Source organism: Chelmon rostratus, chromosome 3 (genome assembly GCF_017976325.1).
Source record: "Chelmon rostratus isolate fCheRos1 chromosome 3, fCheRos1.pri, whole genome shotgun sequence".
In the NCBI taxonomy this organism is placed as follows: Eukaryota; Metazoa; Chordata; class Actinopteri; order Chaetodontiformes; family Chaetodontidae; genus Chelmon; species Chelmon rostratus.
Window position 1 is genome coordinate 4,605,487 of NC_055660.1, and position 6,131 is coordinate 4,611,617.

A 6,131-nucleotide genomic window follows, 5' to 3' on the forward strand; every position below is an offset into this window, starting at 1 on the left:
AACATTACAAACAGACATCACGGCCTCATCCACCAGGAAGGTACGCTGGCATGGATTTGAGTGACACAGGGCCCTGCTGGAGTTGTGTTGCAGAAAAAGTTGAGCCTGGCTCTTTTTTTTTTTTTTTTTTTTTTTTTTTGCCAGACGGCCCCAAAGCACCACCAGACCCGCTCTTCTGAAGCAGCATCACCAGTCGCCTCCCTCTGCTCGACCTTTATTCATAACGCAGTGGGTCTCACACCTACACCTGAATCAGCCCACCCACCAAATTCAACAGCCAATGGCTACAGTGATAAAATTAAAAGGGTGTCGTCACACTTTTGTGCGTACAGTGTTATCTTAATCGATAGAAATGATGGCCTAAACTATGAAAGTAAGACCCGAGTTCGCTGGGAACATCCTCTCCAGAGCTGAAAGATTCCTGTGCGGGGCACATAGTTATGCAGGAGGTCAGGGTTTCAGGGCTTTGAGTAGTTTTTGTGTCTCTGTTGAGTCATAATTGTGCTCCAGAAGGGTTTGTCATGCCCGGGCTCTGCCTGCAGCACTCCCCTGCTCAGGAGCTGTCAGCGTCAGTGTCTCCCTGCCAAGCCACAGCGGGCGGAGGCAGGCGCAGCAGCAGCAGCAGCAACCTACACACATACACACACACACACACACACACACAGGAGCGCACAGCTGCTTAAACATGAACAAAGAGCAGATGCAGCTGCATTTTCTTGACATGGAACCAGTTAAATCCAAGAGCTTTCTCTTCCATATTCATGCAAACATAATAAATCTGTCTCACACTCTGTCCCCTGTTGCAGAAAATTGACCGCATAATTAGCACTCGAGGACGACACCACGGGTGAATCTGCTTACTCATCTTCTCTGCAGATAAATGGGAGCACACACCGTCGCACACCTTGTGCTCATCGGTTACCCGAGTGAGACAGGTGGTGCCGGATAGCCGGCGCGTATGCCCCCTCCATAGCAGTATGTGCTGGCATCCTCCCCTGCCATACTTTTGCCGCCTACGCACACAAGTGTTGCAGATGGGCTTTGGTGTGAAGCTGAATGCTCCTTTACAGTCCTCCACGGTAGGAAAACACACTTCTACCATCCCACCTTTAAATCCAACAAACTCAAGGTCACTCGCACGGCAAAATGTCCTTCCGTTGAAACGGTTAGTCAGTCTACAGGTCTGTCAACAGAAAAATAACTCATCTCGTCATTTTCCAACAAAAAATGTCAAACTTTCACTTGTTCTGGCCTCTCAGATGTGAAGATTTGCTGATTTTTCCCTGTTTTCTATCGTAGCTAATCGACTTTTCACTTTTTCTCAAAGTTTTCCGGGTAAAACAGTTAATCAATGAGCAGTAGGTTCAGCAGTAATGAGCTCCACAAAACAAACAATCTGAAGACTTCGCCCTCAGCCAGCAGAATGATCAGTTATGAAAATGGCAATTAGTTGCTGTGATACTTTGAAAGGTTTGGTTCACCAAACAAGACAAGAAACAAGAAACAAGAAACACTTTCGTCACTGCTCGTTTAATTTGAGCTACAAAGTGAGCGAGAACCGTCTGCATAGCTAGTAACCACATGACAAAGTGTTTCTGTTCCCTCATCCTTTAAACTTAAAGGATAACTTATTTGTAGCATTAAATACGACCATTTACTCACCCAGACAACTTTGGTGGCATTTCGAGTCGTTTTGAAGAAATTAGCCCCACCCATGCGCAGCCTCTATAAAACGCATAAACTGCGGCGAAAGTCATTCATATAATTTATATTCATTCGGTCGGCTACGAATACGCAATAACGAACCATAGCTGTGCCAAACTACAGCTAAACTGGCCGACCGCCAGCTCAGAGGGGAACAGCACCAGCATATCACAACAAAATATTGGAATATGAACGAGTTTCTCCGCAGATTATGCGTTTATAGAGGCTGCGCATGGATACCCCGAGTACTCGCATTATACGGATATACGCGCCGCTCCTCTGGGGCTAATTTCTTCAAAATGACTCCAAATACCACCAAAGTTGTCTGGGTGAGTAAATGGTCGTATTTAATGCTACAAATAAGGTCCAGGTTGTAAAAAAAAAAGGCCCTTCACACCATGTGACGACAACAGTCTTGCAAGTTCATTGCATCTCGCACAGACAGTGTGACACACGTCCAAGATGGGTAATTACAGTGGCTGAAGTCTTGGTGGCAATCTGTGTCTACCTGCATGATATAATGAATGTCAGAATTACAATCTAAACAGAGAAACAGAGGCGCTAACATCATTCACTCATCCATCTGTGACGCTGACATGTTCTGGAAACAGGCTTTAGCCATAGCCAGGGAGCTTTTTGACTTTTCTGAGGGGTCAAAATGATGCAGTCACTTCATGCCGTATTGCAATAGTTCATATATGTGAGTTATAGCAGCAGTCGTGAGAATTTGGTCCTGATAAAAAAAAAAAAAAAAAAAAAAACAAGACTTTTGTAAAGCAGCTCTGTAATTTTGCCGAGTGTGAAGAGGCGTTAAGTCATCCAGGTCACAGGATAGTAGTGCCAGAAGCACTCACTCACAGATAATGAAATCCTGACATTCACACTCATTCAAGCCATAACTCAAGTGACTCGCGAGACGATCACGTGACCTCAGGTGACATCGGTGTGTACCTGGGACAGACGGGAGCGGGTGACTAACAAAACATCTTTAAGGATTAACCAGTCGCCTTTGATTTAGAGCTTCCAGACGTCGAAAACTCTCGTAAATCATAAACTGATTTAAACTAAAGATGCCGCATTTGTGTTGCTGCATCATCGGATCAAAAGGAAATTTTTAGACGTCTCGTGCATTATTTTATACGTTTCTCAATAATTCAGCCCCAGGTGGTGGGTAATTTATTGAGACACTGAAATCTTGACTGTAATTTCAAATCAACTTCTGTGTTTGGAGGTCCGTGGGATTATCAGACGCATTAAAGAGCCCTGCAGTTTTACCTCCTGCTGTCACCTTCTTGATGCTGAAGAAGCGGCAGTCAGGCATGAATCCCATCAGGGCCATCAAAGAGATTCAGCTGATCTGATCGGCCTCGTACTCACCTGGCTGTGATTAACCTGCATCCTTTCAGGAGAGGAAGAAAAGATGAATGAATATTTCTGCTTCTAGCTCTCTCATGCAGGATTATTGTACTCAAGAACGGCTCTGACACATCTCATTATGAAACACTAGATGTCATTTGGTGCGCTGCTGAGCTGTGATCAAACAGGATCTCATTCCAATTGGCAGTTTTGGCAACGACGAACTTGGCATTTCAATGGGGTTTTCGAGAACCGCAGCTTTTTGGATGCAAGACGAGCGCGAAGGAGAAAAAGGTCAGACTCGTCAAATTCGCACAAACGCACACTTCAAGCCACGAGGGAGGAGTCGAGTGAGCCCGCTGACCTCACAGCCTCAACTGTTTGTGCTTCCTCAGAGGGAAACAGTCAAGATTAATGGCCGACATCAACACCAGCTCCCCGAAGGAAACAAAGGCATTTTCGAGCCACCGGTACGTGCGTGCATGGATCAGGGGTGAGCAACAATACTGTAACTCCATTCAACATCATGCATTGACAGCAGGTTATGGCGATTAAGTGCTCCTTTATCAGTTCTGGGGCAACAACAAAGGTCCAAAATAGGATTAAGCAGAGACGTGGAACACTACCACTGCTAATGCTACGGCCCTTTGAGAATCTGCTGGCAATGAGAGGAGCCACGATGCTGCAGGGCAGGATTACTGAACAAAGAGATGGAGGGATATGGAATGAGGTGTGGGAGCCCCCCTCCTCTTCCTTTTATCTTGACATCCAAACCACTTAAATGCTTCCCATACCATCAAATTGTGCTCGACGTGGCAGCATCCCTCGCTCGTTTTTCCGTATCTCGCGTCTGTGGCGCGTTGTTTGTCGCCAGATGAGTTAGTGCCGAGGGGCAGCGGCAGACGTGGTTGGCTTGAGCCGCGAGCGCAGGGAGAGGGACGTTCATTCATCACGAGGAGGTGAAGTGCAATCGAGGCAGTGAGTGTAAGGTAGATGAATGGCCAGTAACCTCAAGGAAGGAGATGATTCATCACTTCCTAAAATTAAGTTCATTAAAGGGCTATCTGTGGAGATACGTCACTGTCTCCTGCTCCAGATGTTTGTTACAGTAGATGTGCTGTTCAGCTTTTTCTCCATTATTTCCTCATGTGAGCTGAAACAAAGTAAGTGGTCATTCTGGTGCTTTTGTGCTCAACAGGAGAAAGAAGAAGAAGCAGCTCATTTGGCCAAAATGAAACCCGCAACCGGCAACAATTGAGTTTCAGGCTTCACGAAGGTGAGCAGAGTCAGCTGGTTTAATTCTGTTTAAGAGTGAGCTCAGTCACACTTGTTTCATCATCACAAAGCCTGCATTTCAGTAATTACACACTGAAAGTTTTGCCATTTGTTGTTGGATTTGTGAGTTTAAACGCGATCGCTCAAAGAAATCTTGAGTTACGAGCAGCATGCACGCCTAAACTGGTCAACTGGACTTTGAGATACATGTTTTTGGTGTTTGGGACTCAAAATGCTGATTTCAGGTCAATTGGACTGACCGTGTGAGGGGCGAGGTCTTTCCAAAATTGAATTTTTGGGTGATGGCTGATTGGAATCAAGCACTTGCACATCGTTTCCAGTTATCCAAACGAGTCTCTGTTTCTAGCTCATTAGAGTTCACAGCAGTTTGAGCCGCTGCAGCAGAAAGCAGCACTGTAGGGCAGCAACCAACTATTCTATGCCAGTTTGTTTTAGTACTGTACTTAAAAACAATTGTGAGGTATTTGTACTTTTAAGATACTTTCTACTTTTACCCCACAACATTTTAGAGGGAAATACTGCAGTCTTTACTCTACTATGTTTATCTGACAGCTTTAGTAAGTAGTTACTTCTCAGATTATGACTGTACATAAAACACTTTAGGTTACTTGCATTACCTCAGTTCTCTATGTCTTACTATGGGATACACTCACATCACCTGTGTGAGCGAGACATCAAAATACTTTGATGAGCTTATAAAAAAAACTATTTTAAGTATAAATTAGTGTCTCCTAAACATTTACTCGCTGGCGCCTGTTGTCATGTTTCATATGTCTGAGATGTTGGCAGTTCACCAAATAGAGATTTCCACTATAAACTTCTTAGATTTTCATTTAAATAGCTGCTCAAGGACCAAATAGGTAAAATTATCAAATTTTTCACCAAAAAAAAAAGGTTTAGATTAGAGATTGGTTAGAAAAATGAGTAGACGTTTGTGTAGCAGAGCTGCCATTTATCTCATGACCCCTCAGATTTATCTTGTGACCCTTTAAAGGGGCCCCAACCCCTAAATTGGAAACCACTGTGCCAGCTGCAACAATAAAATGCTGCTTACACACTGATGCATCATCATGATCATTTATCAGTCACAGGGTTCATTTTTCTGCAGAACAAGTACTTTACTTTGATACTCGAACTATATTTTGCTGATAAAGTACTCAACCGATTTAGAATTGCTCTCCTAACAATGAATTTACAAAAAAAGTTGTTTGGGTTTTTTTTTTAGGAGCAAAATCAATGCAACAGAACCAGATACGCCCATTTTTAATTTCACATGTTCGTCTCCCTTGTCAGAACCAGGTGCCAACATTACCCACAATGCAACCAACAGTCCGGTCTGATGTTCGGGTGTTTTATGCTACTACGTCACTTCTGTCTTGTGGTCTTCAGCCCCGGCCGACGCTGACTTAAGTGACATCACTTGAGGTAACTTTTTTGATTTGACACACCTGCCTCTGAAGTCTCAACATGCTTCTGACAATTTTTTTTTCATTCATTGATAGTTATAATTATAGTTTAATCCACCTTTAATCAGATGTTGATGATGTGAAATTAGGGCACTTCCCCTTTAAGTGTGATTTCAGTTGCAGGTCTTTAATTGTAATGGAGTATTTTTACCTTGTGATATTGAGTAGTTGTTCAACCACCGCTTCCTCGATTTGTTGATCATTTAGTCTGTGAAATGTCAGAAACTAGTGATCAAAGTTCAAATGTCTTGTTTTGTAGGACCAGCAGTCGAACACCCAAAGATGTTAAATTTAGTGATATAACACAGA